The following is a 26,678-nucleotide window of genomic DNA, read 5'->3' on the forward strand; positions in this document are numbered from 1 at the left end:
CTTCATCCATCGAGGCAAACTCACTCCTTCGATCACGCTGCAAGGGAAAAGGCATGAAAGGAGGAAGAGTGAATTAACAGTCATTTGAACTCTAGAAGAACTATACATTCGGTTTACACACTGCTTACCTCGGAGTCATTGTTGTCTGGAACTCTGCCAAATACCTTCGGATCAGTGAAGTAACTGAACTTCTACGTGCCCCTGCACTCCACGCAGGATGGAGAGTTCATCCTTCCAAACAATAAGGTGAGACTTTATGAAGGGGAATACTGGAAGTTTTCAGGGAAAATAGTGTTAGTGTAACCTCTCTACCACTGGTGGCTAATCCCCTTTACTGATTTTAGGAAAATATTCTTGCGGGCCAGGCAGATGAAAGTGAGTGGGCAAGTGCAGTCGATCATCACTTCGCTACGAGTCACACTGGTGGAGACCGCAGCAGTCCAGCTTCGTTCGACGCCCCTGTGGAATCCAGGTGAGCGTAACAGTCTTGACATAGAATTAACAATTATGTGTTTCACCGGGCATAAATGTCCACACATAATAATCACATGTTCAGCTCTTTTTTCTAGAAGCAACTAATTCCTTTGCGCCACTTGATGAATTAGGGGACTTGGTAAAAAAGCACCCGCATTAATACAACTAATAAGGGCAATAAGGCCAGTATGATTTGACGTAAGTGTGAATATGGCAACGTGACTTATGCATGGTGAAACAAATTATTGTTAAAGGTTATTTTGCACAAAGCCACTTTATGGGGCGCACATGACACTTTAAATGATTTTAAATTATGTGGTCTATAAGAAAATAGAAACTGAATACAAATATATGTTTTGTAATATTGTTAAAGTAGAGTACGGATCCATTTGGGTTGGATCTCTCTCTTGTGTATTTCTTTTTGAGCGGTCAAATCAGGAGAGCTTTGTTATGACTCGAGGTGGACCAGGATTCATGGTCACATTTTGCAATAGAGAGCAAAGGAAGAGGGGCTATATAGTGTGTCTGTGGTAATGGCCCGGGAACTGTTGCTAAGGCCTCTAAGGAGGACCCTGGGACGTTACCAGCCCGTATGGCCCGAGTTTCTCACCATTATGGCCATTAGAACCATTGTAGTTCCCTACATGGGTGCTGATGATTCTTACATTTGATTTAAAAGGAACTTCCCTTCCGGTTCTATGGGCACAGCATAGACAGTTGTCTATGTTGCTGACCTTCACGTCAGGAAACGAAGTTGGGGGACCGTGTGCGGCGCTATGCCGAACTGCAAGGTAAGTTCCTTTTTTTTAAAATGGCCCACACAAGTTCTACAGGCAAAGTGGGGAAAAAAACTCACCTTTATTCAGTACTGCAATGCTGCAGCATCTGCATCAGGAGCAGGAGCCCGTCTCCTGATGCACACGGATTCGGAGGACAGAAGAAAGGTACTAAATTTCACTCTGCATTTAGCACCCGCGTGTGTTTATTCAGGGGTGCTAAAGGTGGTATGGGGAAGGAGGCTGGGAGGCACAGGGTGAGGGGCGCACAGCCATGAGGGAGCCTATATACCAGAAATTCCTGCTGTGTTCCGAGCTCCCTGATTGGCTGGTGCCCCCACCGAGGGCGCTAATGACGGTTAGTACTAAAAGGGTGGTGTATGTATGTGCCAATTGATCTTCGTCCCTCCGTCCACTTACTACTCTCCTCCTTCCCCTACTATCCTTCATTCAACCAGTGCACCAACCTCCTCTCCTCCCTGCATCCTTCTCCTCTGTCTCTCCGATGTTTTGGATGTTTCTCGCTCTTTCTCTTACAACCTGCTTCCACCCTCCAATGTTACTGCCTTCCCTCCTACCACTCCCCCTCCACTCTACCAATATCACTAGTCCCACGGCTACTACTCCTCTGCCTTCTCACTTTGGTTTGTTGACTTCCGCACTACCAGTCCTCGTCTCCACCCTTTGATATTACAACCTTCCTTCTGCTTCCTACTCCTACTACCACTCCTCCCACACTACTACTCTGCCAATACAATTACTACTCCTCTTACCACACTCACTAACTCTCCTCCAAACCACTACTTCTCTCCTTCCACTACTACCTTCTCCCACTACTACCCCATATCTGACACTACTGCTCTCCTTACTACCTCTCATTACTACTGCTCTTCCTCCCTCCCCCACTTCTCCATCACACTCATCTCCCACAACACTCTCTGCTAGCCTTGCTTCCTCCTAAAAACCACTCCGTCTCACACTAACTACTACACCACTCCGCTACTCCTTTCACTTACACTAACTCAATCTCTCCCTCTCTTACACCTTCTATGCACCCTCTGACTGTCTACACTACAATACACTAGCCTTCGCACAATTGATACCACTCTCTCTCAAATATCTCACCTTTGCTAAACTCTGCCACCAACTCTGCAACACTCCGCTCCACCGTCCGTCCTCGTCTGGTCTCTTGGTCTCTTGGTCCCTTGGTCCACCTTCAACTCCACTTGCAACCTTATCCTTACAATCCACACTCTCTCATTGATGCTGCCTACCTTTACAGTGCAGTGCGGGTGGTACTGTGCCTCTCCCCCTTTCTCATTGGCTACAACGCTCACTGGTACTGTGCCTCTCTCCCTTTCTCATTGGCTACAACGCTCACAGGCTGACCCTATGCAACAATCACTGCCTGCCTTTTGCCCAGGGGTTGAATTGCACAGGTGAGAGGCTTTAAAACCCAATATAACCACTCCCACTTTTCCCACTCTGTTATTAAAACAGTGTCTGGTGTTTCGCTGTTGTGCTGCATGACTGTAACTTTGTTTTTCTACCTTCCTGGTAACCTTTCTAGTTTGCTGGGGTACTGGTCACTGTTGGGATGTGGTGAAGACTCCTGGGTTGTCTTAGTGCTTGTATTACTGTTTTCCCCTTCAGTAGATTTCGGTTTGTGCTTTTGTTGCTGCTTCCATGTGGATAGAGGAAGATGTGATTCAGGAAATGAAAGAGAAAGAGACATGGCAATAAAATGCACTGGGAGGCTTTGGGAGATAATAAGCGGCGCCAGCAATGATATTTGTGGCACATAGTGGTGGTTCAGAGACCAGGTCCCCCCAATGCCCTCTTCAGAAATCTGAGGAAGGGCTGACTTAGGCTTCTCTTCTATTGAGCCTTCTGCTGGAAAAAGAAAAGAGAGGAACCTGTCTTCCCAGTCTTCCCCGTCTTGACCGGGTCAACATGACCCTGTCACATACCTCCACCGTTTTCCCCAACATCCTCTTCGCTGACCCCTCTAAATGATTTAATCCCACTGCTCCCACCCAGGAATAGATTTTCTTGGCTCCTGAATTTCCTTAAAACAATAGTCTTCTGTGGGCAGGAGGGTTTAGGCTGACCAACCTTGCATGATTACATGGAAGGGAGACTAGGAGTCCAACTCTCACGTTGAATGAAATGCCTCTGATAGGGGTTCAGGGTACTCCATCTCCTCGGAAAGGCACTCCCAGTCTGCTGACACCGGCTCAGAAGCTTCGTGTTGGCAGGTTTTTACCTGGAGTCTGTGGTTCAGGTTTCTGATCTCCACTGGTTTTCTGCTTTGCTGATCTGGCTTGGAACCAGCGATATTGCATGATTTCTTGCAAGCAGGGTGTTGAGTCACCTCTTGACATGGGTTTGGTCTTGGTACACCCCAATCTCCTTTTAAGGGTGTTTGCAACCTTTGATTCCATGGAAGTCTGGCCCGGCTTCTCCCTCCTTGGGACTGGACTTTCTTCCTAAATATGCATCTCAGGTTTGGGGTCACTGCTTTCGGTTCTTCTCAGAGTTGCCAGCACCTCTCGGGACTGATGGCTTGTGGCCCTTTGACCCTCTACCAGGGCCTTTAGCAGATATTCTAAAGGTGTAGATGTCTTTTGCATGTGGCATCCTTTTATGAATAACAGGAGTTTCACCATGCACTCTCTTCTTCCACTAATGGTGTCAATTGAGGGGGTGTCAGCTGGGGGTCTTCTAGTTGTGCTTCCATCCCTTCTGATGCTGTAGGGCCTGGTAACCACAAAGAGTTATAGTTACCTGGGGGTTGCAATGCCCTGGGACTCAGTAATCCAAGTGGATCCTGATTTTTACCTGGTTCTGCCACTCTCTCTCTCTCCAGCCTCTGCTTGGGACTTCTCGTTTATCTTCATTAATGTGGGGACCAATAACCACAACAAGTTCTGCTGTCCTTTGCTGTTCCTCATCTTCTTGCAGCACCTCACCATGGCCTGCTCTGCCTCCTCTTGATCTACAGTCTCCTCCATCTCTGGGACTAGGATCTTTTCTCACACCAGTTGGGCGATGGGTTGGCCAGCCTTAATTCTTTTGGTGTGGTGTCCTAGGTTCAAAAGTATGATCTTAATGTCTCCCTGATAGTCTGTCAATGACTCCTGTACCCACATCCAACAGGCCTTTCTCGCCAGACAGGCCCTCGTGGCAATCCTTTGACACATGTCTGAAAGAACTTCCACCCTGAGACCTGTCTTGTCTAGTGAATTCCCCCTTGGCAAAACCACCACCACCTTACCACCATACAGATCTAGCAGGCAGCGTTGGATTGGAGGTTCCTGTTTGGAAATTGGACAGTCTTGGTGAGACAAATTATCCTTAATATCTTGGATGGCAATGGGCTAAGATCCCACCATGAAACTATATGTCACAGATGGGCTTAAAACACAGATGCTTAAACCACTACAGAGACACCAGTAAGCTTAAAAAGTTGTATTCAATTCAGAATAGTTGGTGGATCGGTTGTTCTCAGTGGGTATACATTTCACCATAAAAGCAGGTAGTTCCCTGAAGGCACAGTCTGACTGGAAACAAGGTTTGTGAAGTGGAGCAGGGGCCGTCCCTCTCTTTATCACCTCCTGTGGGGTAGTCACCCTAGCGCAGGCATCCGTAACCCCCGTTAGTGATACAGATCAGTAATCCCTACTGTCTTGTAGCTGGATTCAACTAGTGATCATTCCCTTATACACCGGCTACTTAGACTCCCTCAGGGGCTTCCTAATTGGCCCGACACTACCAATGGTTAGTTCTAAAAGGTTGTCTATGTACAAGCTATTTCATCTTCTGTCCTAGTCCACATTCAACTCCTCCTGCTCTCCTCCTTCCCCTACTCTCCTCCTTCCTACCACTCCACCAACCCTCTCTCGTCCCGTCGTCTTTCACCTCTGCCTCTCAGATGTGTCTCTCTCTCTCCTATCACCTAATGCCGCCCTCCAATGTTACTACCCTCCTTCCTACCACTCTCCCAATATACCCTCTTTGCACTTGTGAGGAACTGCCATCTGGCAAGTGTGCAAACCCCTGGCTTTTTTGATTTTTCTGGAATAATAAAATGATGCAGGTAGTTCCATCTCAGAAAGGGTAATCTGCTGAGGAGACCCCCCTTTCACTAGCTCCATACCAAAAGAATGGTATGTATCTGTGGCCTGCTGCATCAGTATCCTGAGTTGCAGGGCCTGCTCTACCCATGGCACTGAGCAGGTTCAGAGGTCACAGATGCCTATGTAACAGCGACAGTGACAGAAAAGTCTCTGCCGTGCAGGGGCGGCATTCAAGATGTGCACCCCTGTACCCAAATGATGACGATCACAAGGACCCCATGATGGTGGCAGGATAATCTCTAACATAAAGCTATGCCTGAGTTTAGGCATGGTGCATGGTACTACTTATGATCAGAAGTACTGCCGAAGTACCGGCTGTTGGGCTGCGTTGGACTTTACTGCAACCTTGCTCCGTTCTGCTGTCTACTACCTGCTACACACGCCATGCGCAAGGAGAAGTTACTTAACACCAGAAACACGTTTGTGTGGGACTCGTGTTGGACTTGTGTGTTTAACCAAACCACATCATTGTTTGTATCCTCTTGTGGCCGCACCCCCTTCCCAGTACACTGTATTAGTAGTGTGCGTGCGCACCAGCACGCACGCACCAGAAGTACCGCCGAAGTACCTGCTGTTGGGCTGCATTGGACTTTACTGCAACCTTGCTCCGTTCTGCTTTTTACTACCTGCTACACGCGCCATGCGCAAAGGGGAAGTGACTAATCACCAGAAACACGTTCGTGTTGGACTCGTGTGTTTAACCAAGTAATTTCATTTCTTTTCACTGGTGAAAACAAAGTCCTTATTTTAAGGGCTTATATTCTACCGAATTGCTCTTGTAGCGCTATCACCAGAGTGTAATTTACGTCCTCCAAACATTTTATATTTCTAGACCACATCATTGTTTGGATCCACTTGTGGCCGCGCCCCCCCTTCCCAGAAAACCTTATCAGTAGTGGCCGTGTGCACCAGCGCACGTGCACCAGAAGTACCACCGAAGTACCGGCTGTTGGGCTGCATTGGACTTTGCTGCAACCTTGCTCCGTTCTGCTGTCTGCTACCTGCTACACGCGCCATGCGCAAGGAGAAGTGACTAATCACCAGAAACACGTTTGTGTTGGACTCATGTTGGACTCATGTGCCTAACCAAGTAATTTCATTTCTTTTCACTGGTGAAAACAAAGTCCTTATTTTAAGGTCTTGTATTCTACCGAATTGCTTTTCTAGCGCTATCACCAGAGTGTAACTTACGTCCTCCAAACATTTTATATTTCTAGTCCACATCATTGTTTGGATCCTCTTGTGGCCACGCCCCCCCTTCCCAGAACACCTTATCAGTAGTGTGCGTGCGCACCAGCGCGCGTGCACCAGAAGTACCGCCGAAGTACCGGCTGTTGGGCTGTTCGGGTGGCGGATAAAGGGTATAAGGACCATTATACTTTCTCCATACTATTTCACAGGGGGTAAGTTTTGCTTGATGTCAATCGGCTGGCTACGGAGTGGTCATATTGAAACTAAAACAGTCACTAAAAAACGTAATATGAACTCGACCAAATGGAAGTTCAATTCTGTCACTGTAAATACACCAATGGTGGCTTCTAATGGGAGTGACTACGATCACAATAAGACAGAATTAATATGGAAGTCGTACCTCCTAAAAATGCACTGATTCCTAATGCAAGGAAAAGTTTTCTAAGTGTGCCTGAAAGGGAGATTAATCACGATCTAGGCACAATGGAAGATGCTAATTCAGGGCCACCCTCTGACATATCAATACTTGCACCTGCAGTCTTAATGGAACTGAAAAAATGTGTAATCCTTTCTGATAGCCCATCAACTCCGGTGCCAGTACGCGCGATCGACAGACACAAAGTGCATTTACACTGTGATGTGCCATGCATTCCATCTTTGGAACCTGATGCACCGTTTGCTGATCTGGAAATGTCACTTAATAAGCATCCTACCATTGATACAGACAATGAAGAATATTCCCGAAACAAAGAGGATATAGTATGTTCATCTCCCGAGTCCCAAACTTTTACTCATGCTAAACCTATGAATGTTGACATTAACTCTGACTCCCAAACTAAGTCCTCCTCTGTAACTGAGGACCTACAAATATTTGAAGCATCGTTTCCTGTAATGTCGAGGATTCTCAACCTCTTGGACAAGGGCCACGATTACACACACTACAAATTACGCGATATAAAACTAGTACTTACTGAAATCTCTTCCAAATTGAACAAGCTCGAGGGATATATATTCGTTGACAACTAGAAAAGACAAGGTGGCTGTCACACTCCTCAACTTCATGTGACTCAACTTCAGTCTACAGCCTCGCAAACTGAGGTGATAAAAACAGCGATTGAAGACTCTCACAAACCTAATGTGGGTTGTCCTTCTTTTGAATTTGCATCCACATTTCCTCAAGCTCTAAAGGCACCAAAGAATACTGCATCTGTTCAACTTCATACCCATGCACAATTGTGCCAAATGATTGCCAATCATGAAGAGAAAATTGATCAACTCCTCTTCTTTAATCAACCAAATGAAGTGGTACTCCCCACGAACGAGTCGAACAAAGAACAACTTCAGTCTAATCTCGCTATTGTTACTCCCGATAGTCCATCAGAGTTGGTAGCTGTAATGAATGAGGAGAGCATGAAAGCAATTCAAAAGCTAGATGCCCCACTAATAGAGGAGGTATACAACTCAGGAGAACAAAAACACTTTATTTTGCGTAAACAAAAGAGATTACACACCCGAGCAATGAATAGACTCAATCAATGTAAGGGTAAAAAATTGACTCTCAAGATAACAATGTGAAAGGATAGAAAACAATTCAAAAACAATGTACGAACCTGGAAAGGAACTCCAGGAGTGATTTGGTGACTACTGAGGCAAAGATGAGTAACTCCTCCGCACAGATAAATACAGAACTAGGGATTCATGTAGAAGAGCTCTCTTTTGAAAGAAGACTGGCACTCCAGTTGCAGTCAAACTTGGGAGTGGTAAAGGACAAAAAATCCTCCTTGCCATTTGAAAAGTCAGTTACTGATAAACAAAGAGAATTTTCTGCCTCACTTACAACTTCACAACAATCCTTATTATCAGCATTTTATAAACCAATTCTTAATTAAAAAAAACGGGAAGGCCAAATGTAGATCATGAAGGCCTCTTAGATGTCAAGGATCTGCAATTGAAGGTACATGAGGGTGATCATACAGTGCAATAACTTGTAGACACAAAGCACAAATCTCCTGAATTGCAGAATCAGGTACCTAGACCCACCTCTCCTCATAAACTTTACTTGACAAATAACAAACTACAAGAGAGTGTAACGGACAACAAGGTAAACACTCCAACTGCTAATTCCGAAAGCAATATAACACAAAATGAGGAGTCCATGTTATATCTCAAAACTACACAAAAACACCTAGAGCACTGTATGAAGGTTATGGATAAACAAGATGATTCGATGTACTGTATGACGATCTCGAGCATTCTGGGATGGATTAGCTGCCCCGAAATAAACGGGGATCAGGACCTTAATCGATCATTTATGCTCCAGAGCTTCAAAAAAATTCCTGCTCTTAGAACTTTGGTCTCCAATGACACTGTATGGATTACCCTTCCATCAATAAAAAATCATAGGATGGTATTTGAAGTACAATCTGCAATAATTGCAGAATTGATTTGGGATCATAGAAGAGAGTTTAAAATGCTGGGTTTAACGATTTCTCAACTAAAATCGATTGAAGAAGCAAAAATCTTCAATGAGACTCCCCCGCCAATTCCAACAATTATTAACACACAATCAGCAGGACTCTTAACTTCTCACCCAGCAGAAGCGGCTGTACTAGCACAGTTGGTAGCAATCTCTGCTGTTTCTAAAGATTGGTCATGGTCATCCGCACTGTTGGGGTCACAGAAAGATGAAATAAAAAGTGTACGCTCGTAGTAGCAAAGGAATTCTTAGAGTAATGTCATGGAATTCCTGTGGAGCAAAAAATCTAACAAATTGGGCAACTAGGTATGCTCCCCACGAACTCCTTGACATTGTGTTATGTCAAGAAACGATGTACACTAAACCAGTCGAAATCAAGGGGTTTGCTGCTTGGCATAGGTCAGCGACTCAATTACCTAAAGGTAGACCATCTGGTGGAATTGCAATTTATTTTAACACTGGGCTTGTATTCACATTGTTACTGTCTCGTACAACGTACTCTTTTGTTGCAATTGTAATTGAGCTAGGAACAGGTACGAGGGAATATTTTTTAATAATCTCATTGTATTTCAATCCTCTCTCCATCGTTATTAGCAAGCTATTTGAAGAACTTGACGTTCTCTTTGATGAGGTATTTTGTAAATGGCCCAATGCAAAAGTAATTTTGGGGGGTGATTTTAACTCCGATTGTCTCAAGAGTCCACTTATTGAAGTGTAACCCTTGATGCAAAAAGAGATGTCAGCTTCAAAGAAAAGAGGTATTCTTTTGCAAGCTTTTCTTGCCCGCTGGAATGTTGCGCTGATTACTTTTGAGCCCAAAGAGTATTTTTACACATGGACTCGGAGTAATAAAAAATCTTGCATTGATTACATAGCGGTATCTGAAGAGTTATCCTCAAATTGTAATGAAGTTGAAATCCTTAAGTTGGAGTTGAGTGATCATTGCATCTTATATCTTAAAATGCTATTGAAAACTCCAACTTTGGAATATGATCCACTTACCATATTTCTTCAAAACGATAGACCAGGAGCCTCTTTAAGGTGGAACCCCAAGTTATGCAGGAGACTAAATGCGCTTATTAAAAAGATCTTAATATCATTTATGAAGTATAACGACTTAAATGTCAAAATTACTTTAACCATATTGCAAATGACAACTGTAGTCAAGACAGCACTTGGACTTTTAGTGAAAGAGGCAACAAAAGAAAAAGAATTGCCGGAAATCACTGATTTACTTACTGTAAAGATTAAATCATTAAAAAAAAAGAAAAATCAGGATATCGCTCAGTTTACCAAAATGGGTCTGCTCAATCATGAATACCACTCTACAAAAAGAAAAATAATGAATAAATATCGCAATAATATCAAAAACTATAGAATTTATCTTTATAACTCAGTTAATCAAGCAATGATAGCCTCCTTGTGTCGCAATGATAGACGAACTACCTGGCCCATTATATGGGGCAATGAATCAAGATGAAATGGTGAGCACACTTCTAATATTACTGAAGAAGTATGGACGCAATTCTATAAAAACAAATTTGCATTACCAGAAAGATTTTCCGAATACCCCACAAAATGTACACATTATCCAGTGGACGAATCTAAGGGTTGGACGTTGGACAATATTATGTGGGCCCTTGGAAAAATAAATAACTCAAAGGCTCCCGGCCCTGACTGTATTCCACCATGTGTGCTCGAAGAAAATGTTGAGCTATGGACTCTCTTGCTTAAGATCCAATTTGACGAGATTATGCGAGCGTCCTGCATACCATCTTTGTGGGTTCAATCAGTTATAGTTCCAATTTATAAGCAAGGTGACAAATCCAATCCAGCCAACTTTCGTCCTATTGCACTGATCGATGCGACTGCCAAGATCTTTGCAATCCTTATACTTCAACAGTTGAAAACCTTCATCAACCGACTTGCAGTCCTCTCACCATTTCAGATTGGATTCTGTGCCAGAATGGGAACCGCTTTGAATGCAACCATGTTAGCTCATCTAATTGCCAAAAATAAAACACATAACTCAGGTGCCTTTTATATGGCATCGGTTGATTTATCCGCAGTGTTTGACTGTGTGACTCGTAACGTACTTTGGGAAAAACTTGACCTAAAAGGTATTCCACACCACCTAATAGCTCTTATAGCCAAGTCACATCAAGATACATTGTATCTGGTACGAATCAATAACTCTGGTTCCACAACAAATCCCATTCCAACTGAGATGGGGGTTAAGCAGGGCTGCAATTTAGCAGCAACCCTGTTTAACCTCTACCTCTCTGACATTGAACAAATATGGAACTAGGAAATTTCCTATCCGGTAAAATTGGGGCACTTGAGAATTCAGTGGATAGCATTTGCGGATGATGTTTTAGTTTTTGACCGCACTCTTTATGGTCTACAAAAAAACTTGCAATTTTTTCAGAATACCTATACAAACACAACCTTACCTGTAACCCAAAAGAACCTAGCATTTTTATATTAAAAAACTTAAAAAGGAAATTGTCTACAATGAAATGCTCTATAAATTCAATCTCCATTCCTGTCAATTTAAATATGAGATATTTGAGTTACGACGTGACAGACTCTTGTTAAAAAAAACATGGATATTAAACCTAAATGCAAAAATAGCGGTCTTGGGTACTCAAATGCGGATAGTGTTTGCGAAATATTATACGTTTTTGTTGGCTCCATTGTTCCAATTTTATCTGTTGAAAGTGGAACCCATCCTACTCTATGGACTAGACCTGTGCTTGAATAATGTTGATGTGATACTTGATCACATCCAGGGGCAATTATGGAAGTCTACACTGAGATTGTCAAGTTCCCTACCCAATTGTGTATTGCGACAGGAGGTGGGCATATCTGCCTTGTCGACTAGATTTAATTGGCGGCAGCTTTCGAACTATGGAAAGATGTTATTTCCGCCACAGCACTCGCTTTACGAGGAGTTCTTGATTATGATAAATAGTGCGAGCACACCTTCTGTGGTAGCCTTCTCAAATCTGATTATTAACAAATTAGATGAATGTAGTTTGAAACCAGTAGACCTAGAACATCGTTCAGCCTACGCAAAAAAATGACTTTTTTAACATGATTGATCGATCACCTTAAATGAGTTGCATACAAAAAAATTATATTCAGAAGCAGCTAATTTTGCAAACTTAAGAACTCCTCGTAGAGCTTATTTACTTAAATTTCCTGCAAATGATTACCGTGATTTGTATTTAAGGTTTAAGGTTAATCAGTTTCACACGTTTGAAAAAATAGTGAGATGGGATAAGCATCCCTCCAATGACCCAGAAGGGCGGTGTAGATTTTGGTGTGTGAGCATGCATATAGAAACTTTAAAACACCTCTTCATGTATTGTCCTCAATTTGAAGCTTTGCAATATTTCCTCATTGGTCCCAAGGTATTAGGTATGACTTATGAAGAGAAAGAATGGTGCTGGAAGAATTTTATGTGGGGCTACTCACTTAAAACAATTATTCTGCTTTGCAAATTTCTGGTAATATTGGTGCTGGAATTAGATAAGAAAAACATAAGCACAGAGGGAAAGGAAGAGAGTATATCTTAATCAATTAACCAAGTTTTATATCTAATTGAAATTATGAATGAATTTTGTGACAGACCACTCGGACTAGGCAGGTAAGTTGAACAAAGGTCAGTCTTTATTGACTTTAAAAAAAAATAAAGTAAATTTAAATCAAGTATCAGTTCTCTTATTTCAGCAGAGACGACTCTGATCGGGTTTTCTTCGAGTGTAAGGCAGAAATATCTGGTTAATCCTCGTAAGCCCACTGGTATGGACTTGTGGTCTCCTTGCTTCCCAACCGATTCTGAAAAAAGAAAGAGAAATCCCCCTCAGTCCTTCTTCTCTCTTTGCTTTATATGGGGGCTGGCCACTCTTGACCCAATCAGATCTCTCCTTTTTTTTTTAACTTCTTTTTATTGGTTTTACAACAAAGAAAAAAAATGCATTTCCCAACTCCAACCCCCCACCCTCCCTCCTCTTGAAGGCAGCTGTTTTATGTCTGTGGTCCATTATCGCCATGGACCGCTCACCAAAAGTTGTTAAGTTCATAACAGAGAGACCATCTTCCCCGGCCACCCCCTTCCCTCTCTTGGGAGTGGCTCCTCCTTGTCCATAAACAGGTATTCTGACACCTTGGGGTTGGGTCTATCTTATCCATCGTTCGTTTCGGCCACGGCCAGGCCTCCTCCTACCCTATTGATGTATTCCTCTGGTCTATGTTTCGCTCCCGGGCACGGGCGAGTCAGCTTGCCCCCTTTCCGAGCCGCCTGAGTCACTCATGTTGTCTTCCTCTCCATCTCTGAACAGGTCTTGCACCAGGGTGTTCCACGCCAGTATTCGGGCCCCGCTGTTGCCTTCTCCCCTCTGCGTAGCTCTCGTCCAGACTGTCGTTTCAGCTATTGCCCACTTTTGTAGATCTGCCCACCAGCCCTCTGTCGAGGGTCCTTCGCTCGTGTTCCATGCCATTGCTATGCGGCGCCTCGCCAGTATTGTCATCAGGTCTTTCATCTTTGCCACGTGTGTCATCTGCCTGTCTCCCCTCGGGAATAGGCCCAGTATATAAGACCTAGGTGACCAAGCTTGCATATGGATTCCCGCTGTCCTCGCCTTGCCCCTTCCTGTATTCCAGAAGTCTCTTATTTTTGGGCACGACCAGAACATGTGCACCATGTCTGCTTGTTCTTCCCGACAGCGTGGGCAGCTGAGAGCTTGGCCGTTTCCCATCTTCGTCATTCTTTTGGGAGTTAGGTATGCTCTGTGCACAATATAGATTTGCAGCTGCCTAAACCTGGCGTTCCTAGAAACCTTTTTCGTATACTGGAGGGTTCTATTCCATTCTTCGTCCTGGAAGGGCTGCTGGAGCTCCTCCTCCCACTTTGCTCGTGCGTTCAGTGTCCTTTTGTTAGTGGTACCTAATAGTTGTTCGTAGAGCCTGGACACAGTATGTCCTCCTTCAGAAATATCATACCAGGCGTCTAGCTCACCCCCAGTGTCCTCTGCCTCTGGCATGGTTTCCCATCTCTTCTTTATTGCTTGTACTAAGCTGTTGTACAGGATGAATTGGCCTTTGTGTAAATCCTGTTCCTCCACCAGGGACTGAAATCCGACCCACTGTCCATCTTGCCACAAGTTCCCTATTTGGGCTGCTCCCTTGTCCTCCCATTGTGCCCTATACGTGGCCAGGCTTGTTATTCGAGTGTCTACCAGACCCGCCAAGGGGATCTGTCTCGAGCAGGGGTCTTGCGTGCCTTGAGTCTTCCAGGCTCTTTTCCATAGCGTCCGGCCCTGCCGGGCCATATTGGGAAGGGCTTTAGCCTGGGCAGCAGTTATCCACAGGAGTTCTCTCAAGTAGTATTGCCGGAGTGCTGGCCGAAAAAGTAATGCGTCTATGGAGGTTTCCTCCCCCAGCCATCGCACCACGAATTGGAGTTGTGCCGCTAGGTAATAATGCTCGAAGTCCGGGAGTTTGATGCCCCCCCACTCGTAGCCCCTTTGTAGTGTATTCAGTGCTACCCTGTTTCTCCCCCCTCCCCACAGGAAGGTTCTCACCATGGTGTGCAGGCGTCTAAAGAAAGCCCCTGTGATATTGTAAGGGATGTTGGTAAAATAATATAGGAGCCGGGGTAGGACCGTCATCTTCAGTAAGGCCGCTCGGCCTATCATCCCCAATGGTAGGGTCTTCCAGAACTGCATGGCGTTCTCAATCTTGTCCAGGGCTGTCTGCGTGTTGGCTATATGTGTGTCCGTGGTATCATGGTAAATGTCTACCCCCAGGTATCTAAAGGTGGTCGGGGTCCATGTGAGGCCCAGGTGCGGCAACTGGTCTGGTGGAACTGTTCGCAGGCCAGCCAGGGGGAACAGTGAGGATTTCTCCCTGTTAACAGTAATTCCCGATAGCCTACCGAACTCTCCCAGTGCCTCAAGTAAATCTTGCAGGTGGGTGCGTGGGTTCTGGACGTAGAGCAGTATGTCGTCTGCGTATATCGATATCTGGTGTGTCTCCCCGTCTATCACTATGCCCGTGTCTTTGTAATCCATTCTTAGGAAGGCCGCAAATGGTTCCAGGGCTAAAATGTATAACATTGGAGACAGCGGGCACCCCTGTTTCGTACCTCGCTCTATGCTCCATTCCCCGGAGACAAGCCTACCTGTCTTGACCCTTGCTCTCGGATCTTTGTAGAGTAGCTTTATCCAACGAAGGAACCCCTGTCCTATCCCAAAATGGGTGAGCGCTCCCAGAAGCCAGTCCCAGCTCACCGAATCAAATGCTTTTATCGCATCTAGTGAAGCTACTGCGCACTCCCCTTCTGCTTGGTTAGTCCTATCAATGACGTAATGGAGTCTCCGGAGGTTCCATGTCGTATTTCGTCCCGGTACATACCCTGTCTGGTCTGTGTGGACCAGCGTGGTTATCACTCTTTTGAGCCGGTTAGCTAGCACCGCTGTCAGGATCTTAGAGTCCTGGTTTATCAGGGAAATTAGTCAATAAAACCGGCACTCGAGGGGTGGCTTCCCTGGTTTAAGTATTGGTACTATAATGGATTCTGACATGTTATTCGGGAGCCTCCCCGTCTCGTATGCCTCCTCCAATGTTTCTAGCAGTCTGGGGGCCAAACTGTCTCTATACTTTTTATAGAATTCCCCCGGTAGCCCGTCTGGCCCCAGGGACTTCCCTTTCGGCAGTTGGGCGATCCCTTCCGCCAGTTCCTCTACGGTAAGGGGACCGTCCAGCATTTGGGCCTGCTCCTTGGTTAATTGTGGGAGCCTGATTTCCGCGAAAGCGTCCTCCAGGTCCCCCTCCTCTGCTTCTTGGACTTTAGTGTACAGTTTCTCATAGAATTGCGAGAATACCGCATTTATACCCTCCTGGGACCTTATCATTTCCCCTTGGCTATTCTGAATTGCGTTAATCGGTTCCCGCTTGGTCTCCTGTTTGGTTAGCCAGGCCAGGAGTCTGCTGGGCTTATCTCCCTCTGAGTGCAGCTTCTGTATATACTTCCCATAGTCTAGGCACCCCAGTCTTTCCCAAGTCGCCGTGCATTGTAGCCGCAGGGTGGTAAGATTGTCCTGTTCTCCTCCATTATCCCCGGCCCGTTTCTCAGCCCTCTCAATCTTCCTTTCTAACTCGTCCAGTTGTGCTAGGGTTTCCCACCTAAGTCCTCCCATCTTCCCCATCGCCGCACCTCTGACCACCACCTTAAGGGCCTCCCAGATCGTCACCGTGCTGTCCACGCTACCTGAGTTATGCTCAAAGTAGTCTTCTATCGTGCTTTGGATATGTTCCTGGAATTCCCCATCCAGCAGTGCTTCTGCCCTTAGTTTCCATGTGGGTATGGGGGCTCCCCTATGTGTATGTGCCCATGTGACTCTCAGGGGGGCATGGTCGGACAGGGTTCGTGCGTGTATATGTGCCTCAGTGAATTCACCCAGTGTTTCTCTACCCGTGAAAAGGTAATCTATCCGGGTGAATGTCCCATGCGGAGCACTGTAATGTGTGTATCCCCTTTCCCCCTCATGTACCTTCCTCCAGATGTCTTCCAGTTCGAGCTGGTCCAGTATCTTCCGCAACGTTCGTGCTGGTGGCGCTGCTCGTTTATGCTTGTCGTCCGACCTATCCAGTCGGGGGTCCAATGTGCAATTATTTTCTCCGGCCCAGATAATCGTAGTGTTCCTGTACGGGGCCAGCCGGGGTATGAGTGACTTAAAGAAAGTTGTCGCATCATGATTGGGGGCGTAGGTGTTCACCAGGCACACCTCCCGGTTTTCCAACATTCCGTGGATGATCAGGACCCTGCCCTCAGCGTCTTTTTCCTGGTTGATGAGCTGGAATGGGGTGCTCGGAGCGATCCAGGTCATCACCCCCCTTGCGTAGTTGGAGTATGTTGAGCTGTACATCTGGCCTCCCCATTTCTTGGCCACCTTGGTTTGTTTTCCAGCTGTCAGATGCGTCTCTTGCAGCATTGCAATGTGGGCTCTCGCTTTATTTAACCAGGTGTAGACCCGTAGCCTCTTGACATATGCATTTAGCCCTCTAACATTCCATGTGACGATATTTAGGTCATCTTGGTTCTTGTGGGGGTAGACGCTAGTGGCCCGCTCCGTCCCATGGGCCCGCTCACTTTTATGTCCTCCTGGTGTGCCTCTTTCGGGGATCGATGTCCCACCTCTCTCCTGTAGCACTTTAAATGATTTGCATGTCCTCCTACTCCCGCGTTTTCCCAGGGTATAGTTGATCCTACGGCCCTTGGTTTCAGTTTTATATCGGCGTTTCCCTTCAGTGCGCTCCGCCGGCCCCCAGCGCCCAGGCGCTGTCCCATATGTCCATCTTCTGTGCTTCCGTCATGACCTCGTTGTCCGTTATGTCCTCTTTTCCTCGTGCCATCTCCCCGCAAACTTAGCCTCCAAACTACTAAAAACAACAACAACAAACGCCCAGCCTCCCTCCCCCTGCTCGGGCCCCACCGCTCTCCAGGTACCGCCTTCTTTTCCACAGGCGTACTTGTCGCGGCGTAGTGCCTTAGAACTGACACTGCAAATATTGTCTCTGCTTGGGGTTCCTACTGTGGGTCTTGGCGGTCCAGTTCCAGAAGTCTTGTGCTCCCAATATAACTCACTAATTTAGGCCTTTGAACTCTTGAACTGTTAATTATTCTGCTCTTTCACATTTCCGCAGGGTGTATTTCTGTGTTTTCTTTCCCTTTTTTAATTTTTGCAACGAGGTGGTGTGGCAACCGGCGGCCCACCGCAGTGTTTCTCAGATTCTGTCTCGCCCGGTCTAGGTCGTGCATGCTGCTCTCAATCTCCCTCTCTGCCACGTTGGGGTGCCTCTCTGTTCCGTCCATTCCCCCCCTCCGGCTGTGGGATACCTTGTTGGTCCATCCACAGTTGGGAGTCAGTTGTGGTCTCAAAGATCTGTGTCCTCCCGTTGTGCACAACTTTAAGCTTAGCCGGGTATAATAGCATGAACTTCACACCCGCAGCCCGGAGGCATTCTTTGGTCGGCCAGAACTGAGCCCTCTGTCTTTGCACGAGTGCCGTGTAGTCTGGGTAGATGGTTATCCTGGCTCCATTCCAGGTTATGACTCCACCTTCTCTCGAGAACGCCAGGATTTTTTCCCTGTCTTTAAAGTTCATGATCTTCGCGATCATAGGCCTCGGTGGTGCCCCCGGGCATGGTTTCTTAGTTAATGCTCTGTGTGCCCTTTCTACTACGAAACCCTGGGACAGAGTCCCAGCTCCCACCGCTTGAATCAGTAAGTTCTCTATGTAGTCCGTGGGATCTCTGCCTTCCTCCCCCTCCGGCAGCCCCACTATGCGTACATTGTTGTGTCTGGCCCTGCCTTCCGCGTCCTCGGCTCTACGTTCTAGTGTGCTGATCCGTTCCAGCACCTCTGACATTTGCGATCGGGAGGTGGTCGTGTTCGCTGTATTGCTTTGTACTTGTTGTTCCACCGTTGTCACTCTCTCTGCCAGGTTTCTCGTGTCCTGCCGAAGGAGCCCCACGTCCACGATTACTGCATCTAGCTTGCCTTCTATCGATGTCTTCAGTGCTTCTATGGCCTCCAGAATGCTGCCCTCCACCTGTTTGATCTCTCCCTGCGTAACGTATGGCGTTGCCGTGTCCATTTCAGCTGCCTCGGGCTGCTGGTCTTCATTTTTGCAGGCAAATGACTCCATGACCGTCTGCCTCCCCCTGCCTTTTTGTTTATCCGGCATGTTGGTTTCAGCTGCCTTGTGCCAGTATGTGGGTCCTGCTCGGGCAAGACTTTGCTTCAACTTCGTAGTGTTGGCTTTATTGTTACTGTGTTGGGCTGGGGTCTTTCCTGCGGCCTCCCCCTTGTGCCGTCCTCCGATAGGTGGCCTCACCTCTTCTCCCCCCGGTATTGCCCGGTAGCCGCACCTGTGCAGCTCTGCTGTCTCACATGGCCGCACCGGAGAAACGATTATTGTCTTCTTCTTGTTTCCCTGGCTATTTCTTCTGTTCTGGTGTGTGTGGAAGGAGGCTAGCTGTCCTCGGGGCCGCCTCCCCCGCTGTGTTGCAAGCCAGTTACGTGATTCGCGCCCTTTTGGGGGGTCTCTGTTAACGGCCTATACGCTGTTTTGAGTGGGCTGTATCCTCCCACGTATGTCCTATGATCCCCGGAGTGGGCCTGGGGTTGGGTACTCGACTAACCTTTCTGGCCTTCTCTTCAGTGGCCCTGCCGTTGACCTCCGTCTGCTCCAGTGTTTTGGGGGGGGAGCTGGCCTCATGCGGGGATGTGTCCCTGTCGTATCACCATCCGTTGCGCCTGCTGACGGCCTGGGTACCTCTTTAAGGGAGCCCCTTCACGTGTGTCCAACGGTCTCCAGATCGGCCCCCTGGCCCGGGTCAAACGCTCTGTTTACCTCCTTCGCCTTCTGGCCTCGGGACTTCCTCTCGCTTAGAGGAAGCGCTTGAATCAGTAAGGATCCCTCGGCGTCCCCGCCGTCAGCCTCCGCTCAGGCACAGCCGCTCGTGCTCACTATCGGCGGCCAGGGGAGGCCGCCCGCCAGGTCCCCGTGAGCTCCGCCACCGCTGCCTTGGCTGCGGTCTGTGCTGCGGATCGCCGCTCGCCATCTGCAACTGTGGGCGTCCGCGCTTCTGCTTGTCTGCCCTGGCGCAGTGCAACAGCGTGTATCTCCGCCTTCTCCCCCCTGCAGCGGTTGGTCCGTCTCCCGCAGCGACCAGCCCGCCACCTTTCCACAGCGACTCGATGGCCTTCACTAGGCTGATTGTCCGCCGTCAGCGCCCTCGAGCCCCATCTTCCTTCTTTCTTCACTTGCTTCCTTCTCAGGGGCGAGCAGCCGTTTCAGCGAGGCGCACCCGCCATTTTGCGTGACGGTGCCGCGTATCTCGCACTCTCCGTTTCTGTCTCCCCAGACTCCGATTTTCTCCGGACTTTCTCCTGAGTGTTCTCTGGGCTTTCCAGTGCCTTTTCCCAGCTTTTGTTCGATCGTTTTTCTTCTGCTTACGGACTTTTCCAGGATCTCTTGCCGAATCTAGTGGGAGCTCTCCAAGACTAGCTCACGCTTGCATGGCCGCCAAGCCACGCCCCCCCAATCAGATCTCTCCTTAGCTCCGAGGATAGAAAAACCCTCCCAAGCCCCACCCCTTCCTTCTGTGCTCCCAGTCGCCATGATGTCTCCCCGCCATGTGCCACGAGGTGAAGATTGGGGTTTATACAGTCAGAGGTCCCTAGCTTTGGTAATGATAAAGTCCCTCTAATATCCTTCTTTTTGGCATCTTTTCTCTGTTTTACGAGTGTAAGGTTATACGGTCCTTTTGCTTCTCTTTGCTCCGTTCCCCGTTTGTGGCGTCTTGGCCCAATAACCTCCCAGCAGTCTGTATCTTGTTGGGATGGCATCAGCCTCAGATCCCATTCGGTTCAGCTGTTTTCCCGGATCTCAAACGCACTACCGTACCCACCCCGCCTATCTTCTTTCATTAGTGTCACTCCTCCCCGTTGGGCGTTCGTGCTGCGGTACACGCGGCACTCGCCGGCAGTCCCTTGCTCCGTCTGGGCGCCTGTGTCGTGGTTTCCGCGTCCCCCGCCCATGGGACACACGCCACCTCTCAACCCAGTTACCACTACTTGCCGTGTGTTAGGGTCTCCACTATCCACACCCAGGCAACACAACACGCGAATGGCACCCAGGTCTGCCCCCAACCACAAATGAATACTTCCTTCGGTGGCCTCTTCCTCCTCCTCCGGGCCGTACGTTCAGGCTCTAATTCTGCTTCTCCGGTGTCTACCTCAGTGCTTCCCGCGGGCCGTTCCGTTGTTTCCGGGTATTCGGTGTTCGCATGGCGTCCCATGGCCTCTGATCCAGTCTGGCTGTTACAATTATGTTTTATATGTATTACGTACAATTGATGACACTTTTTTATTGTTTCGATATGATGTACTAAATAAAACAACTTTTATATTAAAAAAAACTACTTATGATCAATTCTACCACATTCCAATTGATATTGCCCATGTGTCAGCACTGCTGTGGAAGGTGATGTGTATTCTAGTCAGCTGGGTGTAGCCCACCAAATGGCAGGACAGCAACCTGGAGGTTCGAACCTCCGCTTTGATCTCTTTGTGAGGGCAGGTAACACCCTTTGCCGTCGAGACAGTCGCACAGAAGGCCGCTGTCCTAGGCCCGGGCATCAAAGGAGCACCCCTATACAAAAGGATTAGCCTTACACCAGGGTGCTGCATCTCTAAAGATCTTTGTTCTAAGCGAGAAGGGAAGGAGCTGAATTATGATAGGCAGGAGGGCTCTGGTCAAAGGAAGAAGACTTGCAACATCTTGATTCTCACTTTCCTTCTCTCTCTTTCCTGTCCCCTGCACAACCGCTGGAGCAACGCACTTTGGGCGTCACCTCTGCTGTGGATCAGGACCTACCACTCCTCACTGGCATCTCCTGAGCTGGGAAAGCAGACCCTGAATGGAACCATCCTATCCTCGAGTCCCCCTGAGAGGGCCTCACAGCAACTGAAAGGACCAGACCTGTCGAAGATCCCTTTTCTACTTCATCATGCCCTAGCTAAAGCTCATCACCTGCTAGGCAAGAAGCGACTGTTCAATGCCGGGGCCCAAACTGAATCACTGGAGAGTCACATGCCAACTATAATCAGGGATTACAACCACGGCTTGACCCAGTTAGCTCTTGAACTGCCGCCTCATTGGTCACACATCGACACACACAAGATCGCCCCTTCAAGACTGTCGCCCACCAACTAGAACCAATGAAGCATCACTCATCGATCCTTCCCAGCAGCTAAAGCCAGACTCGGCCTGGCCAACTGAGACCACCCCGAACTGCATCCTTAAGACTTCTACCGCACAGAGCACCTGCCTCCACCCCTAACTGATGCCTGCTTGCTGCTTCGACCCCCATGATCTAACACTTCCAAACTGAGCTTGATCGGCTTGCAGCCACGTTCGACACCGAGTCTGACCTCGTCAGCCCATCAAGAATGGAATCCATGCACTATTAACTCTGAACTATCCCCTCGATTCACTGGTATCCCAGAGGCTGGTTAGGTCACGATCATGCCTGTTTTAATCCAATATATCCTTTTTGTGGCTAGTGAATTACCTACCACCCCTGGAACTTCGTTCAGCATGCTACTTTCTCCAGTCTGTTGTATCTTCTCTGTTCTTCTATTGGGGTGGGTTTTATACAGTATTCTCCATTCGTTCTATGTGCCGATGGCGTGTTTGATTAACTTATATATATTTTTATAGAACCTTTTCAGTTGGGCTGTAGACCTAGATGTGGGACTGAGACAGCACTCCTGACAGTGCAGGATGACTTGTTGGAGGCCGCGGATAATGGTGATCTCTCATTACTTGTAATGCTGGATCTATCCACGGCTTTCAACACTGTCGACAATTCTATATTGCTCAGCTGCCTTAAAGAAATTGGCAGCGTTTCTGATCCTGCCCTAAAATGGTTTGCCTCCTTTCTGTCTGATCACTATCAGCAGGTGAAAATGGGAGGGATTCCTTTCTGATCCCACTTTCATTGGAGGTGGGGTTCCTCAGGGCGCTTCCCTTTCACCTCTAATCTCTGTCTGTGTTACACTCACCTGGTATCCACGGGGACGCCACCCAGCCAGTTGGTCATTGGTGCCCTACCCAATGATTCCCTGGTGTGGTCTCGGTGTGGATGGGATTCCACCTGGAAATGAAGACTATATTAGGACTGGGCGACCAAGGTAAGTTTTCCCCCACCTCCCTTGTGTTTCCAGCCCCTCCAGGTTCTCTTCTCACCTGGTTGTCGGAATCGGTGGGCTCTCCGTCCTGCTCTCTGGGCAGGGGCGCGTTGTCTTTTGTGGGCGCGGGCGGTCCAGTTACTTCACTGACTGCTGCCCTTGTAGTGTCTTTCAGGTAGGTCTTATTGCGATTGGTGGCGTCGTAATTCTTGCATGCCTTTTCTTTGTTCTAAATGTCTCTTTTCTTATCTCCCTAGGAGCGCAGAGTGTCCGCTTGGAGAACTGGATATGCTGGTTCTCGCCAGGAGATGATGGCAAGCTATAGCGCTATGATGCGGTAAGGAGGCGCTTTGCATAGCGCAGCGATGTCTTGTCCTCACTGACCTGTGCTTTTCTCTTTTCGTAGGTCGTGGTGAGTTCCCAGCGCAGATGGAGTTCCGGAGCTATGCCGGCCGAAAAGCAACCAACCAGGTAATTCTTTATGCGCTTTGTGGTTGTAATGTCTCCACTACCTGCTTTAATGATGTCTTCCTTCTTTTCTCAGGTCCTTCGATCTGGGCGGTGAACTCCACCAACAGAGCTGCTCAGGAGCTGCGAGCAGTAAAGGATGATGAATGCAGGTAAGATTCTGCTGCTAACGATGTTCTTGGTTTTTCTGCAGGTCTGGAATTCCCCAGGCTCGTGAGAAAGCTGGACACGGTGAGCGTCACGTTGCTAGAAGCAAAGTAACGCAAAGCGTGTTGTCTTGTTCGGGTTTGGTTTAAATAGCCACTGTAAAGTAGTCCAGGTAAAGTAGTCCCTAGGCCACCACACCCAAAACACTAGACCGCATAGCGTGGTTTTAGGAATCAAGCTATGTGGATGCCTCCATGTTGGCTGAAAGCCTAAATAAAGTAGTTCCTCAAGCAGATGTCTTTCCTTACTGATGAGCCTGGCGCCAAAGGCATCAGGACTGGCCCCAAGAGGGCCTGAGAAATGGATGCCACGCCTTATTAGTGATCTAAGTACTGATTCCACCTGGCCAATGGGCTTGCCAGTGGGGATCAGGGCTAAGGGTCGTGACATCACTCCCTCTCAAGGCCCCTCCCAAGGTGTGTCTCCTGCCTGGTCCAGGTTTAGTTGGGAAGTTCTGATGAAACTTCTTGATCAGACGTGGTGCATGGATGTTCTCACTGGGTTCCCAGGATCTATCTTGAGGCCCAAACCCCTTCCAATCGACGAGATAGTACAACTTGGCACTAGAGTACTTAGAGTCCAGGATGCCCTTGACTTCGAATTCTGGTTCTCCATCTATTAGTATAGGTTGAGGCGGTGTCTTGATTTGTGTACCAGTTTGCATTGGTTTTAAGAGGGACACATGGAATACCGGATGGATTTGTATATTAGGTGGTAAGTCCAATTTGACGGCTGCTGGGTTGATAATTGCCTTGATGATATAGGATCCCAAATATTGAAGATGGAAGGTCTGGGTCCCTTTGGTGGGTACGTATTTGGCGGGTAACCAAACCTGGTCTCCTACTTGATAGTCTGGGGCCTTTTTCTGATGCTGGTCGGCGAAGTGCTTTTGTTTTTCTTTAGCATGAATAAGATGTTCCTTCGCCTTTCTGAACGCCTGAGTGATGGTTGTATGAAGAATCTTTACTGCAGGCATTTCCAAGTTGGCAGGAAGGTAAAGTTCTGATGTAGGCGTGTTATAAATGCCATATCATATCATATCATATCATACGTGGATGTCTGCCATTCAAGGTGTAAAAAGGTGTTTGGCCCGTGCTAGAATGTACGGAGTTGTTATATGCGTACTCGGCTATCCACAGTAAGTCCTTCCAATCTCTCAATTCATGGTGCAGCATGCACCGTAAATACTGCTTGAGGGTCTGGTTGGTCCTCTCGGTTTGGCCGTCTGTCTGGGGGTGGTGGCTGGTGGATAGCCGGACGTCAATCTGTGCCATTGCGCAACATTTTCTTCAAAAACTGGATACAAATTGGCTGCCTCGATCGGAGACCAGAACTGATGGAAAGCCATGCAGCTTGACAATGTTTTCCAGAAATACTTCTGCTAAGGTGGATGCGTCCGGGAGAGCCTTGAGAGGATTAAGTGTGCCATCTTTGAGAACAAATCCACGATTACAAGAATGGTGTTGAAGCCTTGACTCGGTGGCAGATCAGTGATAAAGTCGAGGGAAAGAGTGTGCCATGGAGCGGGAGGGATGTCCAGTGGTTGTAGGAGACCCGATGGTTTCTGTTTCTGTGATTTATTTTGTGCACAGACACCGCAGGACTGAACATACTGGACAATGTCCTTATGCCAGGTATGGCACCAAATGTTCTTTTTTACCTTGGCTAAAGTTTTAGCGATTCCACGGTGTCCTTCGATCAGAGAGTCATGATAACCTGAAATGATATGCTGTTGTAACTCCTTCTCGGGTACATATAGCCAGTCCCTAAAATAAGGTAACTGATCCTTGATGCAATATTGTTCTCCTTGAGTTTGCCATGCGAGGAAAGCATCCGGGTTCATTGACTGTCGAATTTTGTTTTGTAATTCGGCTTGTGATAACGCTGTTGTGATACCCAAGAGTTTGTCTTCAGGTATGATGGGTACAGGGTCTGGAATTGTATACACAGTTTCATCGATGTCCATTCGAGATAAGGCGTCAGCTTTCCAGTTCTTGATCCCTGGTCGAATGGTGATCACGTAGTCATATTCGGCAAAGAAGAGGGCCCACTGTAACTGGCGTGAAGACTGGGCTTTGGCTGTTTTGAGATATTGCAGGTTCCGGTGGTCTGTGATCACTGTAATGGTGTGTCTAGCTCCCAGAAGATAGTGTCGCCACGCCTTGAAAGCAGACTTGATGGCTAGGAGTTCTTTGTCCGTGATAGCGTAATTAATTTCCGGGGGTGAGAATTTTTTTGACCAGAAGGCCGCAGGATGCAGCTGGCCAGTTTCTGGGTCCCTTTGTGAAAGGACTGCTCCCATTGCCAAACTGGAAGCATCAGTTTCTATGACATAAGCGAGGTCTGGACGTGGGTACTGTTAATGACTCCAATCAAGCATTCCCACTAAGTCAGTGCCTTATCTGGGATTGCTCAAGGGAAGCCCTTATTTATATATTTTTATGACAAGTTATAATCTGGATGATGAACCCTTGTATAACGCCCCTCTCTTAGAATCCCCCTGACCCCACTGAGCCAAGAAATAGGTTTGTTTTGCAAATTAAAAAGGTTTATTTGAAAAATTAAACAATATATATATATCACACTTTTATAAATAAATTGATAATTGATAGCGCACTTGTGAATATGAGCAGTAATCAGCAATAGGTAATCCTACAGTAGCACAGTTCTTGGTTACTTATGAATAAAAACAGAGGACTAAGGTAGCAGAGAATGCTTTATATGGTTCAAGGAAATGCAAGGTGGGACAGAATGCAACACAGAAATAATTTGATATGATTTCAACAAGAGATAATGTGATCACTTTTTCTTTTGACAATTCACTCTCCCCCTTTATGCAATATAAGGAACTGGAAGGAGAGCACACCGTCTTCAAGAATACCAACAAAAATGCAATACAAAGTTCCAATTCCCCCCAGCAAGCTGAGAGCACCAGGGAGGATTTTTAAGCACAGGCCCAAAATACTTTAATGTGGTGGCATGCAAAGAAGGGAAAAATATGCTAAAAATGATTTTCATTCCCTCTAGAGGTTCAGGGTGGGTGAGAGATACTTTAAATCAGTTCAGGCCAGCCCTATCAATGATTCAGGGGTGGTTATCAGGTTGAAAAAACAGAATTCCGTAATGGAAGAAAAAGACAAATATTTTTACACGTGGCTGAAATGAAGCAAAATGTCAAA

Source organism: Ambystoma mexicanum, chromosome 12, assembly GCF_040938575.1.
Source record: "Ambystoma mexicanum isolate Mex_15411 chromosome 12, UKY_AmexF1_1, whole genome shotgun sequence".
NCBI lineage: Eukaryota > Metazoa > Chordata > Amphibia > Caudata > Ambystomatidae > Ambystoma > Ambystoma mexicanum.